Source organism: Dromiciops gliroides, chromosome 1 (assembly GCF_019393635.1).
Source record: "Dromiciops gliroides isolate mDroGli1 chromosome 1, mDroGli1.pri, whole genome shotgun sequence".
Lineage (NCBI taxonomy): Eukaryota > Metazoa > Chordata > Mammalia > Microbiotheria > Microbiotheriidae > Dromiciops > Dromiciops gliroides.
Genome location: NC_057861.1, coordinates 642,896,378 through 642,908,734, shown reverse-complemented (window position 1 = coordinate 642,908,734; position 12,357 = coordinate 642,896,378).

The window sequence follows — 12,357 nt, the reverse complement described above, 5'->3', positions numbered from 1 at the left end:
TTTGTATTGTAAAAAGTACTGCAGGGGGCAGCTAGATGGTGGAGTCAGGAAGACCTGAGTTCAAATGTGGCCTCAGACACTTGACACTTACTAGCTCTGTGTGACCCTGAGCAAGTTACTTTACCCTCATTGCCCTGACAAAAAAAACAAAAAACAAAACAAAAAACAACAACAACAACAAAAGCACTGCATCTGACTCCAGTCCAAATTTCCGGCCTGCCACTTATTAGTTCGTTCCTGTTGGGCAAGTCAGTTCCTTCTCTGAACCTCAGTTTCTTCATCTGTCAAATCAGGATAATACTTGTACTGCCTGTCTCATAGAGTTACGGTGAGTAAAGCGCTTTGTAAACCTTAAAGCATTATAGCCATGTGCGTGGTTGTTATTATACAGCTACATGTTACTAAAGCCACTGGGGTGGGGGGCCCTTCCTTCTTCCTACCCCTAAATATGAACCTAAAGCTGTTGCCCTGATTGACAATCCCCTAGAAACCTCATAGGTGTCAAGGGTAATCAGTGCCCAGAGCTGCCTGCTCACCTTTCCAAAGCCCTAAACCTGAGGGTACAGTTTTCCCATGGACAAGCCTGTGTAGATACTCAATAATTCTATACAGATGCTGTCATGATGTGGCAGCAAGTCACAGTCAGATGACTTGGGAATGAGGTTACTCCAAAATGTGAGCAAAAACAACATTTCCTTTCATCTGGAGCTATTCCCCAAGTAGTCCTATTTCTCTTTACAAGTCTTCTGTGGGCAAAAAGAAATCAAAGACAACTTCAATGTAGGGGCTATAACCCATTCCAGGGGCTCTGAATAACTCTGCAGCCAAGTGTAAATATTGAGAGGATAGAACCAAATGTACCCAGCCTTTCTATCAGTGGCATAAGCCTAAATTCTGGGTCTCAATGAAGAAATTTCAGGCAAGGGCTTTTGTCAGTGGCAAAATAAACACATCTCTGGGGAACAAGGGCCACCACAAACTATGGTTCAGTCAGTGGAGTGTCAAGAAAAGAACATACTTTGGAACTAAAGGACCTGAGTCTGAATCCCTATTATATGACGTACTGCCTACGGCTCTTAGGCTGCCCCCTCCATTCTTTTGATTTCATTTTCCTAATCTTTTTTTTATTGTTTTGTTTTTGTAGGGCAATGAGGGTTAAGTGACTTGCCCAGGGTTACAAAGCTAGTTAAGTGTCAAGTGTCTGGGGCTGGATTTGAACTCAGGTCCTCCTGAATCCAAGGCCAGTGCTTTCTCCACTGTGCCACCTAGCTGCCCCCCATTCTCCTAATCTTAAAATGATATGGTTGGACTCCTCAGTTGTTTTTCAATTGTGTCTGACTCCTTGTGACCCCATTTGGTGTTTTCTTGGCAAAGATGACTGAAGTGGTTTGCCATTTCCTTTTCCAGCTCATTTTACAGATGAGGAACAGATGCAAACTGGGTAAAATGACTTGCCCAGAGTCATAAAGCTAGTAAGTATCGGAGACCAGATTTGAACTCAGAAAGATGAGTCTTCCTGACTCCATCCCCAGCACTCTATCCACTGCATCACCTAGCTGCCAATGGTTGGACTAGATGATCTCTCAGGTCCCTTCTAGTTCTAAATCCTGTAATCTTCCATGATGGTTGATATCATTTTTTTATTCCACTCCACAGCTCTCCCACATATATGCCTCTTTTTTGCATTCAACATCTTCTATAACAAGAATTTCCATTTCTGTGGGGTAAAGAAATTTTTTTAAAGGCTAAACAGGGAGCAGCTAGGTGGCACAGTGGATAAAACACCAGCCATGGATTCAGGAGGACCTGAGTTCAAATCCAGCCTCAAATGCTTGACACTTACTAGCTGTGTGACCCTGGGCAAGTCACTTAACCCTCATTGCCCCACAAAAAATAAAAATAAAGGCTAAGGTCTTAGAGAGAGGTGGGCACTGGGTAGTAGGATTGGAAATACAGGGGAAAGATATGGAGAGAGAGAGAGAGAGAGCTCTCTTCCTGGCAGGGAAACCTGGCCAGGGTGCACTAAAATTCTAGCATCCTGCCTAGACCTTCATGACACCAATGAGATCTGTGGAAATAGGCTTTGGTGTTCATCCAGTTTATGAGGAGTTAGAGCAATCTAGACAATAGATTAGTAGTAGTAGTAGTGTTGAAATGGAAAGGGAAATAATTAATGAGTGATACTTTGGATTCTGCTCTTGAAAACCAGTGCCATAAATGATTTGATTAGTTTACTTTTCTACTGTGTTGAGGGACAGGAAGATTAGTTGGGTTTTGCTTAAAGCTAACCTAGAGGATGGCAATCTTTGGGTATGGATGCAGGAGAATGTTTCCTACCTCATTTGATTCCTTGTTATTTACCTTACTACCTTTTTTCATTATAATACCTTTTTGTTCTAAAGTCTTATTTTAAAATCTTGCCAAGATTTGGTATGTTAATATATTGTTGGGGGTTCCAAGTGATGGCTTTGAACAGATTATAATCCAAATTGTCCTCTTAATTTAGGGGTAGCTGTGAAAAGTGTTTAGAAGTAAGTGTAAAGATATTTTGTTTTTTGTTTTGTTTTGTTTTTTTATGTGAGGCAATTGGGGTTAAGTGACTTGCCCAGGGTCACACAGCTATTAAGTGTTAAGTGTCTGAGGCCTGATTTGAACTCAGGTACTCCTGACTCCAGGGCCAGTGCTCTATCCACTGCGCCACCTAGCTGCCCCAAGATATTTTAATTTACTTAATTTGAGGGGACTAATCTGACTGGGAGCCTAATCTGAGGACTTTTGACTGGCTGACTATCTGACTGCTATTAACTTAGTATGGGCCATTTAAAAATTTCTCCACACTGCTCCCAAATTGATAAGCAAAAGATTAAGAAGCCTCTTAATTAAGTTTATTTATAAAAATCAATGTAAAAGATAAGAGTAAAGAAATGCAAATTATACTACCTGTCTGCTTTTAATAAAGGCCTTTACTGCCTCTTGCCTTGGGATATGCTGCAGCTTTTTCCAGCTTTCACTCTTTTTCTCTCCTTCACTCCAGCTTCCCTGTGCTTTCACTGCTCAGCTGCTTTCTTCTAACTCCAAGCCCCTTTCACTTTGTCGAGCCCCCCCTTACCATCTAACTTTACTCTCTGTACTGCTGTGCTGAACCCCTTTGTTTCTCTCTCACTGACCTCTCCTTCCATTCTCCTAGTGCTCCTGCATCCTCCAGCCTCCTTGCTCTTAGCTTTTACTCCATCTCTGTTAGCCCCTCTCTTTATATAGCCTCAGTCTCCTTTGCATCCTTGTAGCAGCCCCTCTTCTGTCCGTCCATTCTTTTTCTCCAACTTCGCTTTCTCCAACCTCCTGTACCATCTCCTTCTGTTCTCTTAATCTTCCAGCCTCCTTGTGTCCTCCTAGTCCTCCATCATCCCCCACTCCCCTGTCTCACTAGCTCCCCTGTATACTTGTTCCTTCTCTCCCCTCAAACCTCGGGCTCCCTGAGCCCCCATACACGCCAAGCTAATCCACTGGCCACACTAGGGCTGTGCCCAGTGGGGCTCAAGGGACCCATGTCCCCTGCTGCGTGCCTGGGACCTCCACGTGGGCTGTGCTAGGGCCTGGCAGGACAAGCCTGGGATCTCTGGGGTAGATCCCCCCAAGGCGTAGGGAGCTGGGGCTTTTTTCCTCCAGCTGTCTGACCTGGCATCCTGTAAAGCCCACGGGGTTTTTTGGCTCAGCTGAAGTGGAGGGGGAGGGGCACTAGCCCCTCTTACACAGAAAAAAAAAAGAAAAACCTAAGGGCCTAAGGCTTTTTAATCTCAGCCCAAAGGTAGCATCCCCAAATCAAAATAAATTTCCACAGAAGGTTGGGGAAGATATCAAATGTTGAAGATAGAGGAGGGCATTTTAGACTTTGGGAATGGCATATGCAAAGGCACAGAGGCAGAAAGTTTCAAGGAATATTTGGGAAATGGGAAGTAGTATAGTTCAAATTGTATAGTAGTCAATAAACTGTATTTGAAAAGGAGTAGTGAAGATCAGGTTAGAAAGGTACTTGGAAACAGAAAATTGAAGGGTTTGGATGTAAGACTAAGTTATTTGGACATTAGGAAGCAATGGGGAGCCATTGAAAGTTTGTGAATGGAGGTGGGGGGGTAATATGATACAGTGGGAAGAGTTATAGATTTTTTAATCCAAGTATTTAGGTTTGGATCTCAGCTTTACAACCACTAAGCTCAGCTACACATATCCTCTGTGACTTTGAGGAAATTGTTTAACATTTCTGGGACTTAGTTTCTTCATATGCAAAATAAACCAGTCTCTAAGGCAGTGGTAGCAAACTTAGAAAAGGGGGCTACTAATCCATATCCCCCCATATAGATAGATAGATGGAGACATAGATAGAAATATACAAATAGAGATGTATACATATATAGATATATACATATACATACATACATACACATATATGTGTGTGAATGTACATACACATCCCTGGGGGGCTGCATAATGACTTAGTTTTAAAGTATAATATTACTTGTGATTTATAGTATTTTTATTTATTTTGCTAAATATTTCCCAATTACATTTTAATTTGGTTTTGGCCATGTTTGACAACTCTGCTCTGAAGTTCCTCCCAGCTTGAAATTTATCATCCTATTGTTGATGTGGGCAGACTGTACTTTCAGAAAGATCAGCCAAAGGGGAAAGACTGGCAGCAAAATAGAGGTAGATTAATATAGGCAAGAGGTAAAGTTATCAATATCTCTGTAAATAATGATTTTTCTTTGAGGGACCCTCTGCATTGCCCCAGGGTCCCACCTCCTCTCAATCTGCCTCAGAGGCAGAGACACAATTAGGAGGCTGTTTTAGGCCCCTGTGAGATGTAAGGAGGGCCTGAACTGAGGGAAGCAATGAGAATGGCAAAGAGGGGAAGGAATTGAAGAAACACTGTCTAGCGGTCAAATGAAGGGATATGATGGCTGGGTGGATGAGAATAAAATGAGACAAAAAGGAGCAGTCAGAGAGGGAGGAGGAGAACTTGAATGATTCAGTACCATGAAAGCCAGTGAGGAAGAGACTTTTAAAAAGTCAAGAGAGTTTGATCATATGACTCTGGGCAAGTCACTTAACCCCAATTGCCTCACCAAAAAAAAAAAAAAAAAGATGCCTAAAGAGAGTTTGATCAAAGTCAGGGCCAGCAAATTTGAAGATTAAATCACCTATCATCTTTGAGATAGCTATTTCAGTACACTGGTAAGGGTGGAAGCCATATTGCAAAGGTTAAGGAGGGGGGAGGTAGCTAAGATTAGCTAACATTAAATTGGCTCAATGATTCTCTTATGAGGTACTTTAAACTATGCTTGTTTCAGGGGCAGCTAGATGGCACAGTGGATGCAGCATTGGCCCTGGATTCAGGAGTACCTGAGTTCAAATCCGGCCTCAGACACTTAACACTTACTAGCTGTGTGACCCTGGGCAAGTCACTTAACCCCAATTGCCTCACTAAAAACAACAACAACAACAACAAAACTATGCTTGTTTCACTCCTGGCCTCACCCCTTACTCTCTGAAAAACACCTCCTAACCCTAAAGATACTGCTGCCCTGAGGCCCTCTCTCCAGATTGGTAAATCCCTGGCCTGGGCCACAATTTTAATAGGGGCTCAAAAGTTGTTCACTCCTGGCTCCAGTCTTCACTCTCTTGACTTCATCTTCTGGCCACCAGCTTTGTCCCTGCCTATGGATTTCCTCCTTCACCTCCCATTTTTACTTACCCCTTATGTGTTATCATAGCACAGTAGATAAAGCACCAGCCCTGGATTCAGGAGGAACTGAGTTCAAATGTGGCCTCAGACACTTGACACTTACTAGCTGTGTGACCCTGGGCAAGTCACTTAACCCTCATTGCCCTGCAAAAAAACAAAAAGAATGTAAGTTTCTTGAGGGTAGAAGCTGTCTTGTTTGTTTGTTTGTTTGTTTGTACTTGTATCCTTGGAGCTTAGCTAGTGCCTGGCCCATAGTAAGTACTGAATAAATGTTGATGTGTTCTCTCCCTCTCTCTTTCCCTCTCCCTCTCATTCTCCCTTCCCCCCCCCACCCCACTCCTCCTCCCCCTCTCCCACTCTTTTCCTCCAACACTTTCAATAGCTCTTTCTTTAACAGTTGAATAAAATTCAAATTCCACTGTGTGTTATTGAGGGTCCTCCCCAAGCTGGCCCCATCCTACCTTTCCAGCCTCATCTCATACATCTCTCCATGTTCTCTACCCTACTTCTCAATGTTCCAGCCATGCTGAATATTGTCCATTGTCATCACTTTGTTCTCACTGTCCCCCATGGGTTTTCTTCTCCCTCTTCTTCCTTTGAACTCCTCCTAGCCATCTTTTAAAGTCCAACTCAAATACCATTTCTTCCATAAACCCTTCTTTGATCTCCCCTGATTGGTAATGACCTTTCCCCTCAGAGTAAAGGTAGCACTTTGGTTTTGTCCTTTGTAATACAGTTATTTTGTAAAAGTGTGTAATGTATTTTAAAGGACACAGTGGCATCAAGTGAAGTTGGGCAGGAAGGAATGCCGGTGGAAAATTAAATTCAGTTCAATGAGCACCTATTAAGTAATTACTAAGCCCAGGGCACAAGCTAGACTCTGGGGTTAGAAAGATGAAAACAATGGTCTCTGCCCTCAGCAAGTTTACATTCTATTAGAAAGATAGAAAATGTAGGGAAGTTTGGTGCCAATGAGACAGAGGTTCCAGAAAAATACAGTAAAAGGGATGAATAAAAAGACAGACAAGAATGAATCGGATCTTCCCCTTTTATCTTCCTCTCCTTTGTCTTTTCTCTTTTGTTCCCTGAATTCTCTCTTTTTGCTTTCTCCCCACTATGAATCTGTTCATGTTATGCCTTATTGGTGCTTCTCAGGCATCTCCCTGGTGTATTGAGTCAGCTCTGTTTCAGGAGAGCTCACTGTTAAATTTGCAGTGTGAGCATTGCATTTCATATATCACAAACAATACAAATTGGCTTGATTTAGTGTTGTTTGTCTAGACTTTAAAAATGTTATGGCAGATTAAACTTTAAAGTGTGTTATACACGCGTTTTTTTTTTCTGAGCCAGTTGTTAAATATTTGCCAGCACACTACTGTTCTCAGAGCTAAAAAGTTTGCAGTCTAATAGAAGGTCTGCATTAAGCTATAGAACTATCAAAGAAAGGGAGCATTTTCCTGCCCATTTAATTGACTGGAGATGCTAGGGCACAGGCTGGTGGTGTATAAGAGAATTAAAGAATGACAATACTAGAGAGGGCATTAGAGATCATCCAGTTCATAGGACCATAGCTTTGTAGTTGGAAGGGACCACAGAGGTCATCTAGTCTAATGCTCCCTTTTATAAATAAGGAAACTGAGGGGCAGGTAGGTGGCGCAGTGGATAGAGCACCGGCCCTGGAGTCAGGAGTACCTGAGTTCAAATCCGGCCTCAGACACTTGACACTTACTAGCTGTGTGACCCTGGGCAAGTCACTTAACCCCAATTGCCTCACTAAAAAAAAAAAAATAAATAAGGAAACTGAGGCCCAGAGAGGGGAGGGACTTGATCAAGGTCACACAGGTAGTTACAAAGCTGGGCCTAGAATCCAGGTCTTCTACCTGCCAATTTAGTGAACTTCCCCTTATATCTCCTTCACCGAGATTAAATCATATAGACTACAAAATAAAAAGGATGTAAAATGCCAGTTCCATCCATCTCTGTGCATGGTATATTTGCACTTTCCTTCCCTTTGTACTTGACTCTTAGGACCTATACATTCCCACAGAGTTTGGCCTAAAGTGAAGAAAGAACACTTTTTCCCATTAGCATGTGTGTCTCCTGAGCAAAGAGTTTGAAGTGACCTTCGTCACGCTAGACTTGGTCCAACTTTGACACCTGTATTCCCACTGACCAAGCAATAGCCCCGTCTGACTCCTTGCTAAAGCTCTCATTTTAAGAAGAACCAGGTCATTCATGAGTTGCTAATAAGGCCAATGCACATGTATACGCACACTTCCCCCCTTACTTTTACACATGCTCTCTATCACTCATACCTCATAATGGAACAAGGAAATTCAATAACAGAATCTTTGTTGCAGGTTTCTACAAGAGAAACTCCCAGAGCCCCTGTGTACATCTGCCAGTCTGTCTAAATGCTCTGGTTCTTGGTTGCCATGGGCATAATCCTTTGATCACGGGATTTCAAACTGAAAGGGGCCTTAGAGATCATCAGTTAATCCAACTTGCCCTTTTTACAAATGAAGAAACTGGAGTCCTGAGAGGTATCCTGGGATCACACATTTCATTCGAGTTATAAGGCGCCTTAGAGGCCATTGTGTCAATCCTCAAACCCAGAGAGGTTTATTTCCCACCAGGTGCAGGGCTTGGTTTTGACCCTACCAACATCATGCCCCTGCACCCCCCACAGTTCATCACAAAAAATCTCCTAATAGTAGAGATTTAATCCACTTTGGTAGTGACACCTCCTCAAAGACCCTCAGTTGTCTTTTCTCCTCTGATTGGTGAGCCAGAAGGTAAAGCAAAAACTCCTCCCAAAGCCCCCATTTAAAAACAGCTCGAAGGTTCATCCAAATCTTCCTTTCTTACCAGTTTCACTGCTTGCTTTCAACTCGACCATCATGATGCCCACTCCCCACCCCTTCCAGCTTTTCAGCTTCCCTTCGTGCGTTGTCTTCCTTCATTATATTATAAACTCTTTGAGGGCAGGGATTGTCCTCCTTTTTCTTATCTGCATCCCCAGAGTTTAGCTCAGTGCCTGGCATAGTAGATACTTAATAAATACATATTGTATTATATTGCATTCCATTATATTCAAACTATGAGGGACCTAGTCCCCAGGCCCAGAGAATTTAATTGACTTGTCTAGAGTAACTCTGCTGGAACATTTCAGACATGGAATTTAAACCCAAGTCTTCCTAAAACCAGAACTCTACCCACTACACCATCTTGACAAGAGTGAAGAGGCTTGCTGAAGGTCACAGAGATGGTAACTAGCAGTGACAGAATTGGAACCACCATCCTCTCATTCCACATCCAGTGCTCTTTTCACCATACCTTATCATTGAAGAAAATAGCTAGAGACCAATGATCTAGTCTCTAGCAAAGCAAGCCATGGTCAGTAAACTTGAACCCCAAAGATTTTCTCAGGATAGAGCTGGAGCCAGGGGGACCCATTAGTTTGAAAGCTAAACTGCACTGAGTACCCCTGATACCCGAGCTGTAAGTTCCCTTCTATAGATGGAAAAGCCATTTTGCTGTCATTTGGTGCTGGACACGCTTAGATCCTGTTAAACATAATAATTAGCCTGCAAATGGGCAGCCGACAACCAGTGTGGGGAAATCACACAAGCTGTCTCTTGATGAAGCCTTTGTGCAGCTCATCACCCGCCCACCCCCCGCTTTCCCTCCCCACATAGACACATGCACACACTTCTTCATTACAATCAGTTTTTTTTTTAAGATAATTGAGCCTCTCTTTGCAGAAAATGATGACTGTACTTATGTATCGCCCTGTAGAAAGTGAAACTGCATGGCTCAGTGAATTCTATCATCATTTCACCCCCTAATGAGAGCGATTGTTTGCAGGCAGATGAAATTAAATTGTAAGCTCTATTGGCTTCAACAACAGGTACCATTTGAGCAAACCCAAAGGGAACCATTGAATTGTCAAAAAGATTTAACTCTTCCTGACATGGTGGTATTAGGGATAGGCCTCTCAATCTCACAGTGTTGATCCCTTCAGACCGCCAAGCTGGGAGAAATTAAGGCCTGGTCATTCTGTCACATTCAGCTGTAATGTCACTGAAAGGTGGTAGGGAAAGTCTCTGCCTAGGACAGTCCCTTAGAAAGAACAGGGTCAGCTTTATGTGGAGTCTGTGAAAATTGGAATGACACCCCTGCTGGAGAGATACTGTAGGGAAGCTCCGCCATGAAGAGAAGCCATGTGTGGACAAACCATGCCACATTAGTGTCCGGAAGCTGGCCGGCTTGCAGCTGTAGAGCCACCTGTTAGTTCTGTCAATCAAATCTACCAGCCAATTAGCTTGGAGCTGTGTTTGTGTGTGGACGGCTCTGTTGCCAGTTTCGAGGGAGGCTTCTGGGAGGAGGAAGGAGCGAAGGGTCTCTCTCTTTCCCCGGAGACCTCAGTTTGAGTGGAGCTGAGATGCTGGCTCCCTGAGATAGATAGATGAAGGAATCTTGGCCTCTTTCTCTCTCCTCACAAAATTCATATGCTCCTTAATAAATACTTAAAAGTCTAAATTCCTGCTAAAGCTTATAATTTATGGTGACCACTCATTAGATTTTTAGACAGTCTAGCTAGAATTTTAGCCCCTTAAAATAGCAACCTTATAAGGCGGAACAGACTTCCAGGGTGGAGCCAAGATGGCCGAGGAAAGGCAGTGAGCTCTCAAAATCATGACACAATCTCTCCAAAAAAAATCCAAATAATGCCATAGGAAAATGTCGGGAGCAGCAAAACTCACTGTAGAATGTGCTGAAATCACCTTCTAACCAAGAACGGCTTGGAAGGTCAGAAGGAGGGAGCTGCTGTGCTGATACAGGAGTCAAGCCCAACTTCACAGTCACCCTGACACAGATCCAGTCCCAGGAAGGTCTCACCAGAGAAGAAGACCCCCAGAGCTTCTGAATCAGCTGAAGCACCAGTGTCATCTGGAACTAAGCTCACAGTCTGGTGAGAGGGCTGAGCCCTTGGCAGGGAGGATACTATAGGGGTCTCTGCTGGTGCTGAGGCAAAACTTGGATTTTTCACCCCTGCTGAGAAACAGGAGGTAGGCTTGAGTAGCAGGGGCACAGGTGGGGGAGGGGCACAGGCTCGTCGGAGCTAACAACCACAATACACAAAGCTGCTGGTTGATTAGCAAGTTGGTCTAGGGTCATCTACAGACCAGGGAACAGGCCAGGCAAGTGAAGAACCTGATCCTCCTTAAATCATACCACCTGGGACTTACTAAGTTTGGGATACTGCAGCCTGGAAACAGTGCCCCACTTTAAGGAGCTAAAAGTCAAATAAAAGAAAGGCAAGATGAGCAGACAGAGAAAGGTGAGGACTACAGAAAGTTTCTTTAGTGACAAGGAAGCCCAAGATGCACCCTCAGAGGAAGATGTCAACATTAGGGCCCCTATATCTAAAGCTTCCCAGAAAACTATGAATTGGTCTCAGGCCATAGAGGCACTCAAAAAGGACTTTGAAGATTAAGTTAGAGAGGTAGAGAAAAAAATGGAAAGAGAAATGAGAGGGATGCAGGAAAGACATGAGAAAAAAGCCAACAGCTTGAAAAGCCAAGTGGAAAAGCCCTCTGATGAAAATAATTGCCTAAGAATTAGGATTGAACAAATGGAAGCCAGTGACTTTATGAGAAACCAAGATACAAAAAAGCAAACCCAAATGAATAAAAAAAAAATAGAGGGCAATGTGAAATATCTTCTTGGAAAAACTGCTTACCTAGAAAATAGGTCCAGGAGAGATCATTTGAAAATTATTGGTCTACCTGAAAACTATGATCAAGGAAAGAGCTTAGACATCATCTTCCAAGATATTCTCAGGAAAAATTGCCCTGAAATTCTAGAAGAAGAAGCTAAAATAGAAATTGAAAGAATCCACAGATCACCTCCAGAAAGAGATCCCAAAAGGAAAACTCCTAGAAATATTATAGCCAAATTTCAGAGCTCTCAGGTGAAAGAGAAAATATTCCAAGCTGCCAAAAAGAAAGAATTCAAGTAATGTGGAGCCCCAGTGAGGATAACACAAGATCTAGCAGCTTCTACATTAAAGGACCAGAGGGCATTGAATATGATATTTCAGAGGGCAAAGGAATTGAGATTACAACCAAGAATCACCTACCCAGCAAAACTCATCATAATCTTTCAGAGGAAAAAATGGGACTTTAATAAAAAAGAGGACTTTCAGATATATGTGATGAAAAGACCTGAACTGAATGGCAAATTTGACTTTCAAATACAAGACCCTAGAGAACTATAAAAAATTGCAGTTGGGGGGAATACCTGGGATCGTACAGTGGGTGACTGTCTTGTGTCTGAGGCTGGGTTTTGGCTGGGATTCCTCTGGGTCCAGGGGTGGTGCTTTGTCCACTGTGTCACCTAGTTGCCCCATGATGACATCTTTAGGGCTAAATTGAGGGGTGAGGGGAATGCACTGGGGGAGGGGGAAGAGGGCAGAGGTGAAATCCTATATGGGAGATGGGAGAGGAGCAGGGCAATAAATGAATTTTACGCTCATCAGAAAAGGCTCAAAGACCTTAAACTTATCAGAGCTGCCTCAAAGAGGGACTAACACACACACACACCCAACT